Genomic DNA, 24,973 nt, shown 5'->3' on the forward strand with positions numbered 1-24,973 from the left:
AGCACATAGAACTTGACACAACACACGGTAAAAGACGAAAAAGAATATGTAAGCTTGGTAGTAATCTGCACAAAAGTACAGAAAAGTCTCTGCATAAGGGAAGCAAATAGGAGTTCACCAGAAAAGAAAACGACATTGCAAATCTGCTGTATCCCATTATGAAAAAAAAAAGGGGGGGGGAGTGGGAATTGTTACTAAATTCGTTCAGCGGCAGAGACCCAAACAGTTGTCACATTCCTGAAGCGAGAGCAGGCTTGGATCCCAAGGCTGGACTTTCGTGGGACGGGGGGACCTGGTGAGGATGTGCAGCTAATGCAGCCCCATTGAAGATGCGCTGCCTGAAACCCAATCCAGGTGCCGAAATCTCCAGGGGCAGGGGAGCCAAGCTACAGCTAAACATGCCTGGGACACCCAAAGGATGGTAGAACTTCTGGGCGGGAAGATGTCTGAAAAGTCACCTAATCTCCCCATTTCCTGATGGTGTGATTCCCACCTGCAGCCTCTTTCGTTAAGATCTCCCCACCGGGGGAAGACAATACCCTCATATCCCGTTTTGCACGGCTTGGAATTTGTCCGCTGCATGAAGGTTAAGGGGCGGAGGACTCAGACACAAGCCCTAGGGTGTTTGCACAGGCACAGGCCATCTAATTTCCAAGCAGGAAGAGGACTTCCCCAAAGGCCCTGGTTGCCCCAGGTACACGAATGGGGTAAAGAAATGCTGCCGCCTTGTGGCCGCTTCCCGTAACAACAACCTGAACACCGGTGTTCAGGGGCACTGCCAATCACATGGCCTGCAGTGCTGTAAAGAACACCTGCCCTCGCTCAATGTCTTGGGGTAGGTGATCGAAAAGGACATGAAAACAAGGCGGAATTGTAGCAAATGCATTACAACAAGTAGGATTTACTGGCACATTAAAGCACGTAAAAAGCTGCTTAATAGCACCAGTGATTCGGTTGAACAAAAGGGGCGTTCAAGCTTTTCCGGTATGTATTATGGCAAACACCGAAGGCCCTTTTTGGCAATCGAATATTCCGGTAATGCAAATCAACTCGACAGACAGGTATCATCTCTCACCATTCAGAATGACCATCATCACCAAGTCGAACAACAAGAAATGCTGGAGGGGATGTGGAAAAAAAGCTAACCCTGCCCAGCTGATGGTGGGAAGGTCAATTGCTAACAGCCACTCTGGAGAACAGTTTGAAGCTTCTTAAACATCTAAAATCTAGAGCTACAGAGGATCCAGAAATTCCACTCTGGGGCGTATATCCTGGGAAAGCCAGTAATCTAAGGACACACTCATCCCGATATTTAGTGCAGCCCTCTTTGCAAGAGCACAGACTTGCAAGCAAACTAATTGTCCTGGGAAAGAAGAATGCATAAAGAAGTTGTGGTACATATGAACAAGGGAATATTACTCAGCCATGAAATGAAGGAAGTGAGCCCATTTGCAGCACTCGGATGGACATAGGTAGAGTCATAGTGGATGACAAATGTCAAGGAAAGGGAAATATCATACGATATCACTTATAGGAAAAATCTAAAAATTCATACAAATGAACCAACTTCCATAACAGAAACACAGTCACAGTTTTAGAAAGCAAACTTACGGCTACCAGAGGAGAAAGGCAGCGGGAGAGGCATCAACCTGGAATTTGAAATTGGCATACATACCGTTACATACAGAAAATGATTAATGAATAAGGACCTGCTTTTAGCACATAGAATTTGACTCAATGCACTGTAACAGACGAAAAAGAATATGTAAGCTTGGTAGTAATCCGCACAAAAGTACAGAAAAGTCTCTGCATAAGGGAAGCAAGTACGAGTGCACCAGAAAGGAACACAACATTGCAAATCTGCTATATCCCGTTATGAAAATAAAAAACAAAAGGGGGGGTGTGTGGGAATTGTTACTAAATTCGTTCTGCGGCAGAGACCCACCCAGGTGTCACATCCCTGCAGCCAGAGCAGGATTGGGTCCCAAGGCTTGACTTTCGTGGGACTCAGGGACCTTGTGAGGATGTGCCAGCTAATGCAGCCCCATTGGAGATGAGCTGCCTGATCCCCACTCCAGGTGCCGAAATCTCCTGGGGCAGGGGAGGCAAGCTACAACTAAACATGCCTGGGACACCCAAAGGATGGTAGAACCTCTGGGCGGGAAGATATTTGAAAAGTCACCTAACCTCCACATTTCCTGACGCTGTGATTCCCACCTGCAGCCTCTTTCCTTATGGTCTCCCCACCGTGGCAAGACAATACCCTCAAAACCCGGTTTTCAACAGCTTGGATTTTGTTCCCTGGATGAAGGTTAAGGGGGGGAGAACTGAGACACAAGCCCTAGGGTGTTTGCACAGGCACAGGCCATCTTATTTCAAAGCAGGGACAGGACTTTTCCAAAGGCTCCGGTTCCCCCAGGTACACGAGCGGGGCTAAAGAAATGCTGCCGCCTTGTGGCCGCTTCCCGTAACAACAACCTGAAAACCGGTGCTCAGGGGCACTGCAATTCACAAGACCTGCTGGGCTGTAAATGACACCTGCCCTCGCTCAATATCTTGGGGTAAGTGTTCGAAAAGAATGTGAAAACAAGGCAGAATTGCAGGAAACGCAATCATCAGGTACCTGTTACTGGCACGTTAAAGCACGTAAAAAGCTGCTAATAGCACCACTGACTGGGTTGGGAAAAAGGGGGTTTGGGTTTTTGCCTGATGTATTACGGAAAACGCCGAAGACCCTTTTTGGCCAATCTAATATCCGGTAATGCAAATCAACTCGACAGAGAGGTATCATCTCTCACCATTCAGAATGACCATCATCACCAACTCTAACAGCAAGAAATGCTGGAGGGGGCGTGGGAAAAAAGCTAATCCTGCCCAGGTGATGGTGGGAAGGTAAATTGCTAACAGCCACTCTGGAGAACAGTTTGGCGCTTCCTAAACATCTAAAATCTAGAGCTACAGAGGATCCAGCAATTCCACTCTGGGCCGTCTATCCTGGGAAAGTCAGTATCGAAGGACACATGCACCGCGATATTTAGTGCAGCCCTCTTTTCAAGAGCATAGACTTGCAAGCAAACTAATTGTCCTGGGAAAGAAGAATGCATAAAGCAGTTGTGGTACATGTGAACAAGGGAATATTACTCAGCCATGAAATGAAGGAAGTGAGGCCATTTGCAGCACTCGGATGGACCTAGGTAGAGTCATAGTGGATGACAAATGTCAAGGAAAGGGAAATATCATACGATATCACTTATAGGAAAAATCTAAAAATTCATACAAATGAACCAACTTCCATAACAGAAACACAGTCACATTTTGGAAAGCAAACTTATGGCTACCAGTGGGGAAAGTCAGCGGGAGAGGCATCAACCTGGAGTTTGAAATTGGCATACATACCCTTACATACAGAAAATGATTAATGAATAAAGGCCTACTTTTATCACATAGAACTTGACACAACACACGGTAAAAGACGAAAAAGAATATGTAAGCTTGGTAGTAATCTGCACAAAAGTACAGAAAAGTCTCTGCATAAGGGAAGCAAATAGGAGTTCACCAGAAAAGAAAACGACATTGCAAATCTGCTATATCCCATTATGAAAAAAAAAACAAAAGCGGGGGTGGGAATTGTTACTAAATTCGTTCAGCGGAGGAGACCCAACCAGTTGTCACATCCCTGCAGCGAGAGCAGGCTTCGCTCTCAAGGCTGGACTTTTGTGGCCCTGAGGGACCTGGTGAGGATGTGCCAGCTAATGCAGCCCCATTGGAGATGTGCTGCCTGATCCCCACTCCAGGTGCCGAAATCTCCCGGGGCAGGGGAGCCAAGCTACAACTAAACATGCCTGGGACACCCAAAGGATGGTAGAACCTCTGGGCGGCAAGATGTTTGAAAAGTCACCTAATCTCCACATTTCCTGATGCTGTGATTCCCACCTGCAGCCTCTTTCCTTAAGGTCTCCCCACCGGGAGAAGACAACACCCTCATATCCCGTTTTGCTCGGGTTGGAATTTGTCCGCTGCATAAAGGTTAAGGGGGGGAGGACTCAGACACAAGCCCTACGGTGTTTGCACAGCCACAGGCCATCTAATTTCCAAGCAGGAAGAGGACTTCCCCAAAGGCCCTGGTTGCCCCAGGTACACGAGTGGGGCTAAAGAAAGGCTTCCGCCTTGTGGCCGCTTCCCGTAACAACAACCTGAACACCGGTGCTCAGGGGCACTGCAAATCACATGCCCTGCAGTGCTGTAAAGAACATCTGACCTCGCTCAATGTCTTGGGGTAGGTGATCGAAAAGGACGTGAAAACAAGGCGCAATTGCAGCAAATGCATTACAACAAGTAGGATTTACTGGCACATTAAAGCACGTAAAAACCTGCTTAATAGCACCAGTGACTCGGTTGGACAAACGGGGCGATCGGGTTTTTCCGGTGTGTATTATGGCAAACGCCGAAGGCCCTTTTTGGCAATCAAATATTCCGGTAATGCAAATCAACTCGACAGAGAGGTATCATCTCTCACCTTTCAGAATGACCATCATCACCAAGTCTAACAACAAGAAATGCTGGAGGGGGCGAGGAAAAAAAGCTAACCCTGCCCAGCTGATGATGGGAAGGTAAATTGCTAACAGCCAGTCTAGAGAACAGTTTGGCACTTCCTAAACATCGAAAATCTAGAGCTACAGAAGATCCAGCAATTCCACTCTGGGGCGTATATCCTGGGAAAGCCAGTAATCTAAGGACACACTCATCCCGATATTTAGTGCAGCCCTCTTTGCAAGAGCACAGACTTGCAAGCAAACTAATTGTCCTGGGAAAGAAGAATGCATAAAGCAGTTGTGGTACATATGAACAAGGGAATATTACTCAGCCATGAAATGAAGGAAGTGAGGCCATTTGCAGCACTCGGATGGACCTAGGTAGAGTCATAGTGGATGACAAATGTCAAGGAAAGGGAAATATCATACGATATCACTTATAGGAAAAAATCTAAAAATTCATACAAATGAACCAACTTCCATAACAGAAACACAGTCACATTTTGGAAAGCAAACTTATGGCTACCAGTGGGGAAAGTCAGCGGGAGAGGCATCAACCTGGAGTTTGAAATTGGCATACATACCCTTACATACAGAAAATGATTAATGAATAAAGGCCTACTTTTATCACATAGAACTTGACACAACACACGGTAAAAGACGAAAAAGAATATGTAAGCTTGGTAGTAATCTGCACAAAAGTACAGAAAAGTCTCTGCATAAGGGAAGCAAATAGGAGTTCACCAGAAAAGAAAACGACATTGCAAATCTGCTATATCCCATTATGAAAAAAAAAACAAAAGCGGGGGTGGGAATTGTTACTAAATTCGTTCAGCGGAGGAGACCCAACCAGTTGTCACATCCCTGCAGCGAGAGCAGGCTTCGCTCTCAAGGCTGGACTTTTGTGGCCCTGAGGGACCTGGTGAGGATGTGCCAGCTAATGCAGCCCCATTGGAGATGTGCTGCCTGATCCCCACTCCAGGTGCCGAAATCTCCCGGGGCAGGGGAGCCAAGCTACAACTAAACATGCCTGGGACACCCAAAGGATGGTAGAACCTCTGGGCGGCAAGATGTTTGAAAAGTCACCTAATCTCCACATTTCCTGATGCTGTGATTCCCACCTGCAGCCTCTTTCCTTAAGGTCTCCCCACCGGGAGAAGACAACACCCTCATATCCCGTTTTGCTCGGGTTGGAATTTGTCCGCTGCATAAAGGTTAAGGGGGGGAGGACTCAGACACAAGCCCTACGGTGTTTGCACAGCCACAGGCCATCTAATTTCCAAGCAGGAAGAGGACTTCCCCAAAGGCCCTGGTTGCCCCAGGTACACGAGTGGGGCTAAAGAAAGGCTTCCGCCTTGTGGCCGCTTCCCGTAACAACAACCTGAACACCGGTGCTCAGGGGCACTGCAAATCACATGCCCTGCAGTGCTGTAAAGAACATCTGACCTCGCTCAATGTCTTGGGGTAGGTGATCGAAAAGGACGTGAAAACAAGGCGCAATTGCAGCAAATGCATTACAACAAGTAGGATTTACTGGCACATTAAAGCACGTAAAAACCTGCTTAATAGCACCAGTGACTCGGTTGGACAAACGGGGCGATCGGGTTTTTCCGGTGTGTATTATGGCAAACGCCGAAGGCCCTTTTTGGCAATCAAATATTCCGGTAATGCAAATCAACTCGACAGAGAGGTATCATCTCTCACCTTTCAGAATGACCATCATCACCAAGTCTAACAACAAGAAATGCTGGAGGGGATGTGGAAAAAAAGCTAACCCTGCCCAGCTGATGGTGGGAAGGTCAATTGCTAACAGCCACTCTGGAGAACAGTTTGAAGCTTCTTAAACATCTAAAATCTAGAGCTACAGAGGATCCAGCAATTCCACTCTGGGGCGTATATCCTGGGAAAGCCAGTAATCTAAGGACACACTCATCCCGATATTTAGTGCAGCCCTCTTTGCAAGAGCACAGACTTGCAAGCAAAAATATTGTCCTGGGAAAGAAGAATGCATAAAGCAGTTGTGGTACATATGAACAAGGGAATATTACTCAGCCATGAAATGAAGGAAGTGAGGCCATTTGCAGCACTCGGATGGACGTAGGTAGAGTCATAGTGGATGACAAATGTCAAGGAAAGGGAAATATCATACGATATCACTTATAGGAAAACATCTAAAAATTCATACAAATGAACCAACTTCCATAACAGAAACACAGTCACATTTTGGAAAGCAAACTTATGGCTACCAGTGGGGAAAGTCAGCGGGAGAGGCATCAACCTGGAGTTTGAAATTGGCATACATACACTTACATACAGAAAATGAATAATGAATAAAGGCTTACTTTTAGCACATAGATCTTGACTCAACACACGGTAAAAGATGAAAAAGAATATGTAAGCTTGGTAGTAATCCGCACAAAAGTACAGAAAAGTCTCTGCACAAGGGAAGCAAATACGAGTTCACCAGAAAGGAACACAACATTGCAATTCTGCTATATCCCATTATAAAAATAAAAAACAAAAGGATGGGTGGGAATTGTTACTAAATTCGTTCAGCGTCAGAGACCCACCCAGGTGGCACATCCCTGCAGCCAGAGTAGGCTTGGGTCCCAAGGCTTGACTTTCGTGGGACTGAGGGACCTTGTGAGGATGTGCCAGCTAATGCAGCCCCATTGGAGATGTGCTGCCTGATCCCCACTCCAGGTGTCGAAATCTCCAGGGGCAGGGGAGCCAAGCTACAACTAAACATGCCTGGGACACCCAAAGGATGGTAGAACCTCTGGGCGGGAAGATATTTGAAAAGTCACCTAACCTCCACATTTCCTGACGCTGTGATTCCCACCTGCAGCCTCTTTCCTTAAGGTCTCCCCACCGTGGCAAGACAATACCCTCAAAACCCGGTTTTCAACAGCTTGGATTTTGTTCCCTGGATGAAGGTTAAGGGGGGGAGAACTGAGACACAAGCCCTAGGGTGTTTGCACAGGCACAGGCCATGTAATTTCAAAGCAGGGACAGGACCTTTCTAAAGGCTCAGTTTGCCCCAGGGACCCCAGTGGGGCTTAAAGAAATCCTGCCGCCTTGTGGCCGCTTCCCGTAACAACAACCTGAAAATCGGGGCTCAGGGGCACCGCAATTCACAGGGCCTGCAGGGCTGTAAATGACACCTGCCCTCGCTCAATGTCTTGGGGTAAGTAATCAAAAAGGACATGAAAACAAGGCAGAATTGGAGGAAATGCATATCAAGAGGCAGGTTTTACTGGCACATTAATGCACATGAAAAGCTGCTCAACGTCGCCAGTGATCGGGTTGTCCAAAATAGGGCGTTCCGGTTTTTCCGTAATACCTTACAAATTAACTACTTTACAAAACAGAAACAGACTCACAAACTTCGAAAACAAACTTATGGTGACCTAAGGGGAAAGGTGGCGGTGAAGCATAAATTAGGAGCTTGGGATTAACTTCTAGACACTAATACCTATAAAACAGATCAGCAACATGGACCTACTGTATAGCACAGGGAACTTGACTCAACACTCTAATAACCTATATGGGAAAAGAATCTGAAAAAGAGTAGATCTCTGTCTATGTATAACCGAATCAAGCCATTTTACACCTAAAACAAACACAACATTGTAAATCAACTATACTCCAATATGAACTAAAATTAAATTAAAAAAAAAAAAAAAGGTCATACCTACTCTATTCCAATCCAACCTCGGGGACCCGGACTGTTTCACATCCCTGGATCCCAAGGCTGGACTGTCCTGGGGTTGAAGGAGCTGGGAGGGATGTGACAGCCAATGAGCTCTCTTGGATGTGTAGTGCCTGGTCCCCTCTGCATTAAACCACAATCTCCAGATCCATGTGAGGCCTACAACATCTAAATGAAGTCTAGGGCACCCAAAGGCAGGTGGATCCTGTGGGTCGAAAGAGCTTTGAAAAGTCATCTGCTCTCCACGTCTCCTGGTGCTGGGCTCCCACCTCCAGCCTCCTTCCTTAGGGTCGCCCCACCTACGGATGACAGCGCCCTCAGCAGAGCTTCTGCCGGGGTTGGGATTTGCCCCGGGTTGAAGGTTAAGGGAGAAGAACTGAAGAGACACAAGACCTTGGGTATTTGTTCTGGCACATTCCACTCTCACTTACAACCCAGGAATGGTACTTTCATGAATGTTCTGGTTGCCCCAGTAACCAGAGCTGGGCATGAAGAAATCCTGCCACCTTGTGGCCATTTCCCATAACTACAACCTTAAATAAACGGGCTTATAAGGACAACGCTGCGGGGCTGTAAATGATACCTGCCCTCAGCAAGTGTCCTGGGGTAGGTTATCCAAAGAGAATTCATAAAAGGGCAGACTTTCAAGAAGCCAATTTCAAGAGATAAATTTTACTCACATTGTTTTTTTTTTTTTAATAGCACACGAAAAGATAGATGGTCAACATCGCTCATTAGCAGAGAAATGCAAATCAAAAGTACAACGACGTATCACCTCGCACCCATCAGAATGACCATCATCAAAAAGTGTAATAACAATAAATGCTGGAGAGGGCGTGGAGAAAAGGGAACCCTCCCATGCTGTTGGTAAGAATGTAAACTGGTCACAGCCACTATGGAGAAGAGTAGGGAGGTGGCTTAAGAAACTGAAAACAGAGCTTCCATATGATCCAGCAATCCCACTCCTAGGTGTATAGCTGGAGAAAACCGTAACTTGAAAAGACACATGCACCCCAACCCTCACTGCAGCACTCTTTGCAATAACCAGGACATGGAAGCACCCAAAATGTCCATCGACAGATGCATGGATTAAGAATATGTCATACATATATACAAGGAAATGTTACTCAGCCATAAAAAAAAGAATGAAATAATGCCATTTGCAGCAACATGTATGAACCTGCAGATTTTCATACTAAGTGTAGTAAGTCAGATAAAGACAAATACCATATGACATCACTTAGAGGTGGAAACTAAAAACTGACACAAATGAACTACTTTACAAAACAGAAACAGACTCACAGACTTAGAAAACAAACTTACAATCACCAAAGGGGAAAGGTGGGGGGGCAAGGGATAAATTAGGAGGTTGGGATTAACTTATATACACTAATACCTATAAAATATATAAGCAACAGGGACCTAGTGTATAGCACAGGGAACTCGACTGAACACTCTAATAACCTATATGGGAAAAGAATCTGAAAAAGAGTAGATCTCCATCTATGTCTATCTAAATCAAAGTGCTGTACACCTACAAACACAACATGTCAATTAACTATACTCCAATATAATCCAAAAATTAAATTAAAAAAGAAAAGGAAATGCCTACTATGTTCCACTCTGGTCTTGGGACCCGATGTGGTTCACATTTTTGGAGCCTGAGCAGCCTTGGGTCCCAAGGGTGGACTGTCATAGGGCTGAAGAAGCTTGGAAGGATGTGCTGGATGTCTCTTGGACATATAGTGCCTGGTCCCCTCTGGATGGGACCATAATCATCAGACCCAGGGGGGATCTCAGATGGCTAAACCAAGCTTAGTACACCCTAAGAACGGTGGACCCTCTCAGCCGGAAGAGTTTCTCTCTGGAGACCAGTCACCTGGTCTCCACGTCTCCTGGGGCTGGGCTCCACCTGCATTCTCCTTTCTTAGAGTCACCCAAGTACATACCACAGCACCCTCAGCAGATCTTTCCTGCTGAAGGCAAAGGAGAAGAAGTAAAGAGACACAAGCCCTTGAGTGTTTGTTCTGGCACATTCCACTCTCATGTACAACCCAGGAACAGAACTTTCACAAAGGCCTTCAGGGCTGTAAATGATACCTGCCCTCCGCAAATGTCCTGGGGTAAGTAATACAAACAGAATTCATAAAAGGGCAGACTTTCAAGAAACCCATTTCAAGAGAGAGGTTTTAATCACACTGTTTAAAAAAAAATAGCACCTGAAAAGATGCTCAAGGTCACTTAGTAGTAGTAGAGAAATGCCAATCAAAAGTACAAGGAAGTGATCACTTCACAACTCTCAGCATGGCCAACATCAAAAAGTGTACAAACAATAAGTGCTGGAGAGGGCATGGAGAAAGCGAACCCTCCTACCCTGTTGGTGAGAATGTAAATGGATACAGCCACCATGGAGAACAGCATGGAGGTTCATTAAGAAACTAAAAATAGAGCTACCTTATGATCTGGCAATCCCACTGCTGGGTGTATATCAGGAGAAAGCCATAATGCAGCCCAGCCTTCATTGCAGCACTATTTACAAAAGCCAGAACATAGAAGCAACCAAAACGTCCAGTGACAGATGGATGTATAAAGAAGACGTGGTACATATATACAAGGGAATATTCCTCAGCTATGAAAAGGAATGAAATAATGCCGTTAGTAGCAACATGGATGGATTTAAAGTCAGAAAGAGAAAGACAAATACTATATGATATCACTTATATGCAGAATCTAAAATATGACACAAATGAAGTTATCTTCCAAACTCATAGACTCATAGACATAGAGAACAGACTTGTGGTTGCCAAGGAGGAGGGTGGTAGGGGTGGGTTGGAATGGGAGTTTTGGATTAGCAGATGCAAACTGTTATATAGAGAATTGATCAACAACAAGGCGCTGTTGTATAGCACAGGGAACTATATTCAATATCCTGTGAGAAACCATAATGGAAAATAGTATGAAAAAGGGTATACATATATGTCCATATATATGTGTATAACTGAATCACTTTGCTGCACAGCAGAAATCAACACAAACCAACACAACAGTGTAAATCAACTATACTTCAATAAGCTTTAAAAATACAAAAGAACAATGTAAGAAATAGTACCCATATTATGTCCAGCACTGTTTACAGTGCTGTCAGGAATATAACAACTTGTTATTCTTTTTTAATTGTATGCAAAATTTCAAACACAAAATAGACAAAATGGTGTAATGAATACCATCTATCCATATCCCAGCTTCATCAATGATCAATTCATGGCCAATACTGTTTCACATATATCACTGTCCACTTCCCTCCCCCTCCTACATTTTGAAGCAAACTCCAGCAGTCACATTATATCATCCATAACTATTTAAGAGGTAAGGATTTTTTAACATAAGAATTTAAAAAATAGAACATACCATCAACTATCCAGTCACTGCTCAAATTTCCAATGAAGACTTGTCATACTGAACCATAATGTATCCAAAGTACTTCCTATATGTCAGTGACTGTCCCAAACATTTTACAAACAGTATGCAATTTTATCTTCATACTGACACTGTGGAGGAGCTAATATTACCCTACATTTTACAGCTGAAGGAACTAAGGCTTAGAGATGGCAAGAAATGTGCTCTGGTCACTGCCTTCAGAAGGTGTGCAAGAAAGAATAGCAAGAGAAACAACCTGCAGAAACAGAAAGCAGGACTCATTACATTACTGATTTAGACAGGTAAGGGTTTAAAGGAGGGAGAAATCTATGTGTGCTGCAGCAGACAGAAAAAAAAAAACAGCCTGGTAAACACAAGTCTGAGAATCCATAACACAAACTATTAAGACTTTCCATGCTCTGGTATGAATGGGAATTCCAAAGGAAAGTCATTTCAAGATGTAGCTGAGGAATGTTGCCAGACTTGTTTCAGCTCACAAACGACCAAAACCTGTTTGGTGTTTATGTGGCTGAAATATGTGTTACAACCAACAGGTGGCAGCAACATGCAAGCAATATTAAGAGTCACTCAGTATCCTTGAGCTAACCAGTAACAACCCTGCCTTCAATTCTCAATTGCTCAAATATATTATTTCAGCAGGTCTCTCAGTATTTCCACCATTACAAGTATGATTTGAGGAACAGAAAGGAGCCTGTAGGACAATTTTTTCTCAAATTATGTTTCGTAGACATCCCTCGCCATACATTATCACCACTTCGAAGCCTTGTTAAAATGTTGATTTTGAAGACAGTACAAGAAAAGAGTTTAAAGTATTTCATTAGTAGTTTTTAATATTGATTAATGTTGAAATGATAATAGTTTGGATATACTGGGTTAAATGAAATATATCATTAAATTTAATTTCTCCTGGTTTTGCTTTTTTTTTTTTAAATTCACCCTTTAATAGTACACATTTCCATGAGTTGTTTGTTTTTTTTTTTTAATTTATTTATTTTTGGCTGTGTTGGGTCTTCGTTTCTGTGCGAGGACTTTCTCTAGTTGCGGCAAGTGGGGGCCACTCTTCGTCGCGGTGCGCGGGCCTCTCACTATCGCGGCCTCTCTTGTTGCGGAGCACAGGCTCCAGACGCGCAGGCTCAGTAGTTGTGGCTCACAGGCCTAGTCGCTCCGCGGCATGTGGGATCCTCCCAGACCAGGGCTCGAACCCGTGTCTGCTGCATCAGCAGGCAGACCCTCAACCACTGCGCCACCAGGGAAGCCCCTGGTTTTGCTTTTTTAAATGTGGCTACTAGAACATTCAAAATTACATATGTGGCTTACATCTGTGTCTCACGTTTACGGCTCCCATTGTATTTCTATTGGACATCTCTGTCCCAAAGGCTAGAAATCGAGCATGTGACTCAAGCCTGGCCAATCAGAGCAACATATTCCCAGGGCCACACTGATTGGTTCAGAGACTTAGGATGTCACTAGAAAGTGAAACACACTCTAGTTCCCTCTAGATGTCCATCTAAGTGGATACAGGAACTGGAACCATTGCAACTGTCTTGCTCCCATGCATGGCCCTAGATGGAGCAAACAACAAGGACTTAGGGCCAAGAAAAGGAGAGAAATGACATCTCAGTGATATTTTTTGAGTCCTGGATGAAACCATGCCTGTACTTAGTTCTACCTTTGGACTCCTCAGTTACAGGAGCTCATACATTCTCTTTTTGCCTTAAGCCAGTTTGGGTTGGAATTTCTATCACTTGAAACAGAAAGGTTCCTAATTGTTACACCTTTGTATTTGGCACTGGTGATCTTTGAAAGCAAATTTCAGTCGAAAAGAGGTAGAAATCATAATTCAAGGATTGAAAACTGGATGGTAACTCAATGGGGGCAGAAAATGTAAACATGACATTTTGTGGTAAAAAGAAAGGTCAGGTTCTACCCAAAAGAGGAATGGGTTTTCTGTCCGTTTGGGTGTTTTGGCTTGGGGAGAACAGGAATATTCTCACTGTCTGGTTTCTCTGGCTTTGGGGTGAACAGGAACTGGGAGATTCCTCCCATCACTCTCAGGAGTGCAGCCTTAACATCTGGGCTCGCCTCACCCCACAAGAAGGACCTCCTGAAGTCACCTAAGCAACAGGTGATGAACGCTTGAGGTGGAGAGAAGAAAGGAGACTGAGGAAATAGTAAGAATATAGAACTACAGAGCTAGTGGTTGATAAAAAAGAGAAAGATGACCATGACACCCAGTTTCCTGATTTGGAACACTTGATGCTTTGTGGTAATGCCTTTCACCTACAAGGAAGCACAGGAGAGGGAGCAGATACGATGGAGGGGGGTGGTTTTAGACATCATAATTAGTCCTTTTCTGTGCTCCCCAAGAACGACAGGAAGTTGGGGTGAGGATGCCCCCGAACCTTTCCCTCCCAGTTGCACTACACTAGTCCCTTCTTGCCCTGCCCAAAGGGCTACTAAAAAGCTCTCTGCCTCTGGAGATCTCGAGACAAGAATTAGACACCAGTCTCCATGAGACAGGAAAACCTTCACCCTCAGAGGACTCATTAAATGCTCCTAAGAAGGCTCAGCTAATTCTCCACCCATAGCAGCACCAGAGCAGACTGCATGCTTGGCTACCCAGCTAGTGTCCAGCCAGGGATCAAGAAGCGGGTCTTCCCACCTTGTGGGACCTCCAGTCTCTGAGTGATTCTCTTGGAGACCCACAGCACTCTGCTGGGGGTGAGGTGGGGAAGAACCTTCCCAACAGGTAGAAGGATAAACTCTCCAAACAAGACTAAGAACTCTTTTTTTTCTTTGGCCGTGCTGTGTGGCATGTGGGATCTTACTTCCCTGACCAGGAATAGTACCCACACCCCCTGCAGTGAAGCACGGAATCTTAACCACTGGACCTCCAGGGAAGTCCCAAGGCTAAGAACTCCTGATCCTCCTCTCCCACAAATCATCTCCCCTTCCCTGGCCTTTCCTTATTCAAAGGGTGAGTAGTGTAGGGGTGGTGATCCATGGCAATAGGGCTGTTTAGGCTGCTCTGATCACATTTATATAAAATTATATATGTATATCTATAAATATATATTTATGCACTGAAAGATATCTAAAAGGTTATTTACCAAAATGCTAACAGTGATAATACTCTGAGATCACTCTTTTAAAAAAATTCCAGTGGAACAAAGGTTTAGATATAATAGTGTAAAAAGTATTAGAAGATATATAGGTGTAATGTATGAAGGTATTCTTATGTCTTGCATGCTTAAACTAAAATCACATAAAAATAGATAGAAAACATAAACCTTTGAAATTTCTGTATGGGATAAATGCCATAGGCATCATTGAAAGGCAAATGGAAAGCTAGGAAAAATATCTGCAATGCATATGACAAACTTTTAATACTTGTAATATTCAAAGGACACTTACAAAACAATTTTTAAAAACAGAACATCCCAATAGAAAAATTGGTGAATAATAACAATAACAAAAAAGGCAATTCACAAAATTCAGGATACAAATGGTTAGAAAACACATGAACCTCCTACCAAACTATAAACCCTATGAAACACACCACCCATTCAAAGTTATTGATTGGGACTTTTTAAGCTCATTTTAAAATTAACTCCCTTAATCCTCAAAATAAGCTAATTGCTTTATGTTATTATTTTTACTATTTATACTTATTATAATTATTTGTCTTAACTGTTATTTTTCCAATTTTATAGACAAGGAAGTAAAGATATAGAGAGGTTGGCTAAATTGCCAGAGGTCACATAGGTAGTAAGCGATGGAGCAGGGATTTGAATCCAGAGAGTCTGGTTCCAGAGTTCATCTGTTAATATCACATTATATGTAAGCACAGATCACCAAGCAACATCTAATAATACTGCCTACCTCTCCATACCTATGTCATTTCATCACTCTCCAGTTCCGTGTTCCCCAGCCACACTGGCCTCCTTTCTGATCCACAAACATACTAAGATCTTTTCTACTGTGCAATCTCTGCATTGTTGGTCCTTCTGCCTAGAATACTCCTCTTCCCCAGCTCTACCCAGGTTGCTTGCATTATTCATTCATTCATTCTTGTATTCATACATAAAACATTCAAACTTTGTACCAGGCACTGTTCTAGGGACTAGGGTTACAACAGTAAACAAATCAGAAGAAAATCCTGGTTCTTTCTCATGCTATAGAGCTCAGTCTAAATGTTACCTTTTAGAGAAGACTTCCTTGATCACTACTCTAAAGAGGTGCTTTGGATGAAATTGTGAGGGTGGGGTCCCCCACCCATAGGATTAGTGCCCTTATAAGGAGAGATACCAGAGAGCTTTCTCTCTCTCCCCATGGTGTGAGAACACAGAGTGAAGGTGGCCATCCACAAGGCAGGAAGAGAGTTCTCACCAGAACCCAACCAAGCTGGAACCTTGATCTTGGATTTTAGTCTGTCGAACTATGAGAAAACAAATTTCCATTGTTTAAGCCACCCAGTCTATGGTATTTTATTATTGGCAGGGTCTACTAAGACAGATTTTGGTACCAAGAGAGGGGTGCTACTGTAATAAATATTTAAATATAGAGAAGCAGCTTTGGAACTGGGCAATGGGTAGAGGCTAGAAGAGTTTTGAGGTGTGTGCTAGAAATATAGATGTTAAAGGCAATTTTGGTGAGATCTCGGCTGGAAATGAGGAACATGTTATTGGAAACTGGAGTAAAGGTGATCCTTCTTATAAAGTGGCAAAGAACTTAGCTAAAATGTGTTCTACTGTTTTGTAGAAAGTGAAGTTTGTGAGTGATGAAATGGGATATTTAGCTGAGGAGATTTTTTTTCTTTTTGGCAGCACAGCATGCAGGATCTTAGTTTCCCAACCAGGCATTAAACCCTTACCCCCTGCACTGGAATCGTGGAGTCTTAACTACTGGATCACCAGGGAAGTCCCAGCTGAAGAGATTTCTAAGCAAAGTGTTCAAGGAGCAGCTTGGTTTCTCCTGATCACTTACAGTGAAATGCAAAAGGAGAGAGATGAGTTGAAGGAGGATGCTGTGACTCTGCTTAATTGACATTTGTTAAGTAGCGCCCTGGGGAGTCAGATGGTGAGCCCCAATGCAAAATACTGCAAGGGAAAGTGAAATAGAGAAGTTTATTACTCACAGGTCCTGTGGGAGGAACACAGCACACCTTGAGGGGCCTCTCGGGGAGATCAAGGTGGGATGTGTGTAGAGAGACCCTGGGGCTCTTGTCTTTATTAGGGTGGAGGGCTTTGATGTTCTTGAGCTAAGGTCAGATTGGTCAATTCAAACCAAGAGTGAAGTTTTGGTAGGCTTTTCAGGGATCTTATCTAAGGGGGGCACAGGGTAAGGCCTTGGGCTATGGGGGAGAGTGCTTATCACAAGGGCTGTTGGGGGAGCCATATCAGAAACTTACATTTACTTGTTAAGTGGGCTGTTATCTAGGGAGGAGCTAGTGCCAGTTCAAGGCCCCTTCGGGCCACACAAAATGGATGCTGAGTCAGCAATATTACAGAGTAGTTTAGCTAAACTTTGAACAATGGAGTTGTTAACCAAAAACGAACCAGAACTTAAAGACTTAGAAAATTCTCAGCCTATCCACATGGCAGAAAATGAAAAAGCTCATTCTTAAGAGAATGCTAAGGGTGTGGCTGAACAACCATTTGATAAACTTAGCATGACCTTGAACCATGATCTCATCATCCATCTCAGCAGAAGCTTGAAAAAGAGATGAGACCTTACCAGCAGAAACTGCCAGCTGAGACTAAAGGGAACTAAGCAAAGGGGAGGAGAGAAGGAGGGCTGCAAGCTTGTGTTATCCTTCAAGAAAAGGAAAGAATGAAACCAAAGGTGAATCAGAGATCCTGAAGCTGCCACGCCCACCACAGACCAGGGGGCAAGGTTGCTTTCTCTTACCAGAGGGGGAGGCCCTGGCGGGAGCTTCAACATGGGAGGTAGGAGGGGCCCTGCTGGGCAGAAGAGACTGGGTGTCCTGCTGAGCCCTGAATGTAATGGTGCCACACCAGTGGGCCTGGACGACAGATTACTGAACCAAAGAGGATTGTTCTCAAGCCTTAAGATCTAATGGGATTTGCATAGCTAAGTTTTAGACTTGCTTGGCACCCAGCACCCTTTCCTTTTTTACCTATTTCTCTTTTCCTTTTTTTAAAAAGATTTTTTGGATGTGGACCAATTTTAAAGTCTTTATATAATTTGTTACAATATTTTTTCTGTTTTTTGTTTTGATTTTTTGGCCGCAAGGCATGTGGGATCTTAACTTCCCGACCAGAGATCAAACCTGCACTCCCTGCATTGGAAGGCAAAGTCTTAACCACTGGACCACCAGGGAAGTCCCTTTCTCCCTTTTTAGAATGGAGTGTCTATCCCATGTCTGTCCCACCATTGTATTTTGGAAGAACATAACTTGTTTGGTTCAATTATAGGATGGATCAACAACAGGGTCTTACCGTATAGCACAGGGAACTATATTCAATATCCTGTGACAAACCATAATAGAAAACAATATGAAAAAGAATATGTATATGTATAACTGAGTCACTCTGCTGTACAGAATAAATTAACATGACATTGTAAATAAACTGTACTTCAATAACATTTAAAAAATTTTTTAAAAAAACTTGTTTTGGGACTTTCCTGGTGACGCATTTGTTAAGAATCTGCCTGCCAATGCAGGGGACATGGGTTTGAGCCCTGATCCGGGAAAATCCCACATGCTGCGGAGCAACTAAGCCTGTGCACCACAGCTACTGAACCTGTGCTCTAGAGCCCATGAGCCACAACTATGGAGCCCACATGCCACAACTACCGAAGCCCGCCCACCTAGAGCCCATGCTCTGCAACAAGAGAAGCCACCGCAATGAGAAGACCAACACTGCAATGAAGAGTAGGCCCCACTCGCCGCAACTAGAGAAAGCCTGCGTGCAGCAACGAAGACCCAGTGCAGCCAAAAATAAAATAAATTTTAAAAAAATAAATAAAAAGATAACTTGTTTGGTTTTCCACGTTCACAGTGGAGAGGAACTTTGCCTGCAAATGAATGTACCTAGAGTCTCACCCGTATCTGATTTAGATGATATAAGATGAGACTTCAGACTTCAGACTTCTGAGTTAGTTAAGACTAGGGGAGTGGTTTGGATGGAATGAATGTATTTTGCATGTGAGAAAGACATGAATTTGGGGGGACCAGAGGCGGAATACTATGTATTAAATTGTGTCTACCCAAAATTATATGCTGAAGTTGAAACCCCAATGTGATGCTGTTTAGAGATGGGGCCTTTTTGTTTTCTGTGGTTTCAGTTACCCACAGTCAACAGTAGTCTGAAAATAGTAAATGAAAAATTCTAAAGGGGAAATCGACAGTAACACAATAATAGTAGGGGACTTTAACACCCCACTTTCACCAATAGACAGATCATCCAAAATGAAAATAAATAAGGAATCACAAGCTTTAAATGATACACTAAGGGGCTTCCCTGGTGGTGCAGTGGTTAAGAATGTGCCTGCCAATGCAGGGGACATGGGTTCGAGCCCTGGCCTGGGAAGACCCCACATGCTGCGGAGCAACTAAGCCCGTGTGCCGCAACTACTGAGCCTGCGATCTAGAGCCCACGAGCCACAACTATTGAAGCCCACGTGCCTAGAGCCCGTGCTCCACAACAAGAGAAACCACCACAATGAGAAGCCCTCACACCGCAACAAAGAGTAGCCCCCCCTCGCCGCAACTAGAGAAAGCCCGCGTGCAGCAATGAAGACCCAACACAGCCAAAAATAATAAATAAAATAAATAAATTTTTAAAAAAGATACATTAAACAAGATGGACTTAATGGATATTTATAGGACATTCCATCCAAAAACAACAGAATACACTTTCTTCTCAACTGCTTATGGAACATTCTCCAGGATAGACCATATCTTGGGTCACAAATCAAGCCTTGGTAAAGTTAAGAAAATTGAAATCGTATCAAGTATCTTTTCCGACCACAACACTATGAGACTAGATCTCAATTACAGGAAAAAACTACAGACAAATGGAGGCTAAACAATACGCTACTCAATAACCAAGAGATCACTGAAGAAATCAAAGAGGAAATTTAAAAATACGTAAAAACATATGACAATGAAAACACGATGACCCAAAACCTATGGGATGCAGCAAAAGCAGTTCTAAGAGGGAAGTTTATAGCAATACAATCCTACCTCAAGAAACAAGAAATATCTCAAATAAACAACCTAACCTTACACCTAAAGCAATCAGAGAAAGAAGAACAAAAAAACCCCATAGATAGCAGAAGGAAAGAAGTCATAAAAATCAGATCATAAATAAATGAAAAAGAAATGAAGGAAATGATAGGAAAGATCAATAAAACTAAAAGCTGGTTCTTTGAGAAGATAAACAAAATTGATAAACCATTAGCCAGACTCATCAAGAAAAAAAGGGAGTTTGCAGGGCAGAAGTTGAGACACAGATGTAGAGAACAAACGTATGGACACCAAGGGGGGAAAACTGCGGTGGGGTGGGGATGGTGGTGTGCTGAATTGGGCGATTGGGATTGACATGTATACAGTGATGTGTATAAAATTGATGACTGCTTTAAAAGAAAAAGGAAAAAGAAAAAAAGGGAGAAGACTCAAATCAACAGAATTAGAAATGAAAAGGAGAAGTAACAACTGACACTGCAGAAATACAAAGGATCATGAGAGATTACTACAAGCAACTCTATGCCAATAAAATGGACAAGCTGGAAGAAATGGACAAATTCTTAGAAAAGCACAACCTTCCGAGACTGAACCAGGAAATATTAGAAAATATAAGCAGACCAATCACAAGTACTGAAATTGAAACTGTGATTAAAAATCTGCCAACAAACAAAAGCCCAGGACCAGATGGCTTCACAGGCGAATTCTATAAAACATTTAGAGAAGAGCTAACACCTATCCTTCTCAAACTCTTCCAAAATATAGCAGAGGGAGGAACACACCCAAACTCACTCTACGAGGCCACCAACACCTTGATATCAAAACCAGACAAAGATGTCACAAAGAAAGAAAACTACAGGCCAATATCACTGATGACCATAGATGCAAAAATCCTCAACAAAATACTAGCAAACAGAATCCAACAACACTTTAAAAGGATCATACACCATGATCAAGTGGGATTTATCCCAGGGATGCAAGGATTCTTCAATATATGCAAATCAATCAATGTGATATACCATATTAACAAATTGAAGGAGAAAAAGTATATGATCATCTCAATAGATGCAGAAAAAGCTTTCAACAAAATTCAACACCCATTTATGATAAAAGCCCTGCAGAAAGTAGGCATAGAGGGAACTTACCTCAACATAATAAAGGCCATATATGACAAACCCACAGCCAACATCGTTCTCAATGGTGAAAAACTGAAACCATTTCCACTAAGATCAGGAACAAGACAAGGTTGCCCACTCTCACCACTATTATTCAACATAGTTTTGGAAGTTTTAGCCACAGCAATCAGAGAAGAACAAGAAATAAAAGGAATCCAAATCGGAAAAGAAGTAAAACAGTCACTGTTTGCAGATGACATGATACTATACATAGAGAATCCTAAAGACTCTACCAGAAGACTATTAGAGCTAATCAATGCATTTGGTAAAGTAGCAGGATACAGAACTAATGCCCAGAAATCTCTTGTATTCCTATACACTAATGATAAAAAATCTGAAAGAGAAATTAAGGAAACACTCACATTTACCATTGCAACAAAAAGAATAAAATACCTAGAAATAAACCTACCTAAGGAGACAAAAGACCTGTATGCAGAAAACTATAAGACACTAATGAAAGAAATTAAAGATGATACAGATGGAGAGATATACCATGTTCTTGGATTGGAAGAATCAACATTGTGAAAATGACTAATTGTGAAAATGACTACACTACTAATTGTGAAAATGACTACACTACTAATTGTGAAAATGACTACACTATTGTAAAGCAATCTACAGATTCAATGCAATCCCTATCAAACTACCAATGGCATTTTTCACAGAACTAGAACAAAAAATTTCACAATTTGTATGGAAACACAAAAGACCCTGAATAGCCAAAGCAATCTTAAGAAGAAAAACGGAGCTGGAGAAATCAGGCTCCCTGACTTCAGACTATACTACAAAGCTACAGTAATCAAGACAGTATGGTACTGGCACAAAAACAGAAATATAGATGAATGGAACAGGATAGAAAGCCCAGAGATAAACCCATGCACATATGGTCACCTTATCTTTGATAAAGGAGGTAAGAATATAAAATGGAGAAAACACAGCCTCTTCAATAAGTGGTGCTGGGAAAACTGGACAGCTACAGGTAAAAGAATGAAATTAGAACACTCCCTAACACCATACACAAAAATAAACTCAAAATGGATTAAAGACCTAAATATAAGGCCAGACACTGTAAAACTCTTAGAGAAAAACATAGGCAGAACACTCCATGATATAAATCACAGCAAGATCCTTTTTGACCCACCTCCTAAAGAAATGGAAATAAAAACAAAAATAAACAAATGGGACCTAATGAAACTTAAAAGCTTTTGCATAGCAAAGGAAACCATAGACAAGATGAAAAGACAACCCTTAGAATGGGAGAAAATATTTGCAAATGAAGCAACTGACAAAGTATTAATCTCCAAAATATACAAGCAGCTCATGCAGCTCAATATCAAAAAAAAAAAAACAAACAACCCAATCCATAAATGGGCAGAAGACCTAAATAGACATTTCTCCAAAGAAGATATACAGATTGCCAACAGACACATGAAAGAATGCTCAACATCACTGATCATTAGAGAAATGCAAATCAAAACTACAATGAGGTATCACCTCACACCAGTCAGAATGGCCATCATCAAAAAATCTACAAACAATAAATGCTGGAGAGGGTGTGGAGAAAAGGGAACCCTCTTGCTCTGTTGGTGGGAATGTAAATTGATACAGCCACTATGGAGAAGAGTATGGAGGTTCCTCAAAAAACTAAAAATAGAACTACCATACGACCCAGCAATCCCACTACTGGGCATATATCCTGAGAAAACCATAATTCAAAAAGAGTCATGTACCACAATGTTCATTGCAGCTCTATTTACAATAACCAGGACATGGAAGCAACCTAAGTGTCCTTTGACAGACGAATGGATAAAGAAGGTGTGGCACATATATACAATGGAATATTACTCAGCCATAAAAAGAAACGAAACTGAGTTATTTGTAGCGAGATGGATGGAGCTAGAGACTGTCATACATAGTGAAGTAAGTCAGAAAGAGAGAAACAAATACCATATGCTAAAACATATATATGGAATCTAAAAAAAAATGGTTCTGAAAAACCTAGGGGCAGGACAGGAATAAAGACACAGACATAGAGAATGGACTTGAAGACATGGGGAGGGGGAAGGGTAAGCTAGGACGAAGTCAGAGAGTGGCATGGACATATATACATTACCAAATGTAAAATAGATAGCTAGTAACAAGCAGCCGCATAGCACAGAGAGATCAGCTCGGTGCTTTGTGTCCACCTAGAGAGGTGGGATAGAGAGGGTGGGAAGGAGACGCAAGAGGGAGGAGATATGGGTATAAATGTATACGTATAGCTGATTCACTTTGTTATACAGCAGAAACTAACACACCATTGTAAAGCAATTATACTCCAAAAAAGATGTTAAATTAAATAAATAAACAAACAAACAAATGGGACCTAATCATACTTACAAGCTTTTGCACAGCAAAGGAAACCATTAAAAAAAAAAAAAAAGACAACTTACGGAATAGGAGAAAATATCTGCAAATGATAGGACTGACAAGGACTTAATTTCCAAAATATATAAGCAGCTCATACAAGTCAACAACAAAAAAGCAAACAACTCAATTGAAAAATGGGCAGAAGACCTAAATAGATATTTCTCCAAAGAAGAAATACAGATGGCTAATAAGCACATGAAAAGATGTTCAACATTGCTAATTATTAGAGAAATGGAATTTAAACTACAATGAGGTACCACCTCTCACTGGTCAGAATGGCCATCATTAAAAAGCCTACAAATAACAAGTGCTGGAGAGGGTGTAGAGAAAAGGGAACCCTCTTGCACTGTTGGTGGGAATGTGAGTTGGTGCAGCCACAGTGGAAAACAGTATGGAGGTTCCTTAGAAAACTAAAAATAGAGTTACCGTATGATCCAGCAATCCCACTCCTGGGCATATATCCAGACAAAACTATAATTCAAAAAGATACATGCACCCCTGTGTTCATAGCAGCACTATTCACAATAGCCAAGATATGGAAACAGCCTAAATGTCCATCGACAGATGAATGGATAAAGAAGATGTGGTACATATATGCAATGGAATACTACTCAGCCATAAAAAAAAGAACAAAATAATGCCATTTGCAGCAACATGGATGCAACTAGAGATTATCATACTAAGTGAAGTAAGTCACAAAGAGAAGGACAAATACCATATGAGATCACTTACATGTGGAATCTAAAATATGACACAAATGAACCTATCTATGAAACAGTAACAGAATCACAAACATAGAGAACAGACTGGTGGTTGCCAAGGGGAGGGGGTTGGGGAAGGGATGGAGTGGGAGGTTGGTGTTAGCAAATGTAAGCTTATATAGAATGGATAAATAACAAGGTCCTACTGTATAGCACAGAGAACTATATTCAATATCCTATGATAAACCATAATGAAAAAGAATATTTTAAAAAATATATATATATATGTATAACTGAATCACTTTGCTGTACAGCAGAAATTAACACAATATTGTAAATCAACTATACTTCAATAGGAATATTGATTAAGGAAAAAATAAAGTCTATTTGGTCTGATATAAATATTGCAACCCCAGCTTTCTTTTGATTTCCATTTGCATGGAATACCTCTTTTCATCCCTCACTTTTAGTCTATGTGTGTCTTTAGATTTGAAATGAGTCTCTCATAGGAGGTATATATATGGATCTTGTTTTTGTATCCATTTAGGCACTCTATGTCTTTATGCTGTATAACTAGACTGGAGCATCTAGTTCGTTTACATTTAAAGTGATTATTGATAAGTGTGTACTTATTGCCATTTTGTTATCCATTACTTTAGATTTTATACAAATGTCACTACAATGGTAACATTTAATAATAATATGGCCTTGGGTTTCTATGGTGAGTAAATAAAAGGAATAGCCATCGAAATAGAAGCCTCCAGTAAAAGTACATTTGAAGACAGTAGCCTCTG

Source organism: Eubalaena glacialis, chromosome 8 (assembly GCF_028564815.1).
Source record: "Eubalaena glacialis isolate mEubGla1 chromosome 8, mEubGla1.1.hap2.+ XY, whole genome shotgun sequence".
Classification (NCBI taxonomy): domain Eukaryota; kingdom Metazoa; phylum Chordata; class Mammalia; order Artiodactyla; family Balaenidae; genus Eubalaena; species Eubalaena glacialis.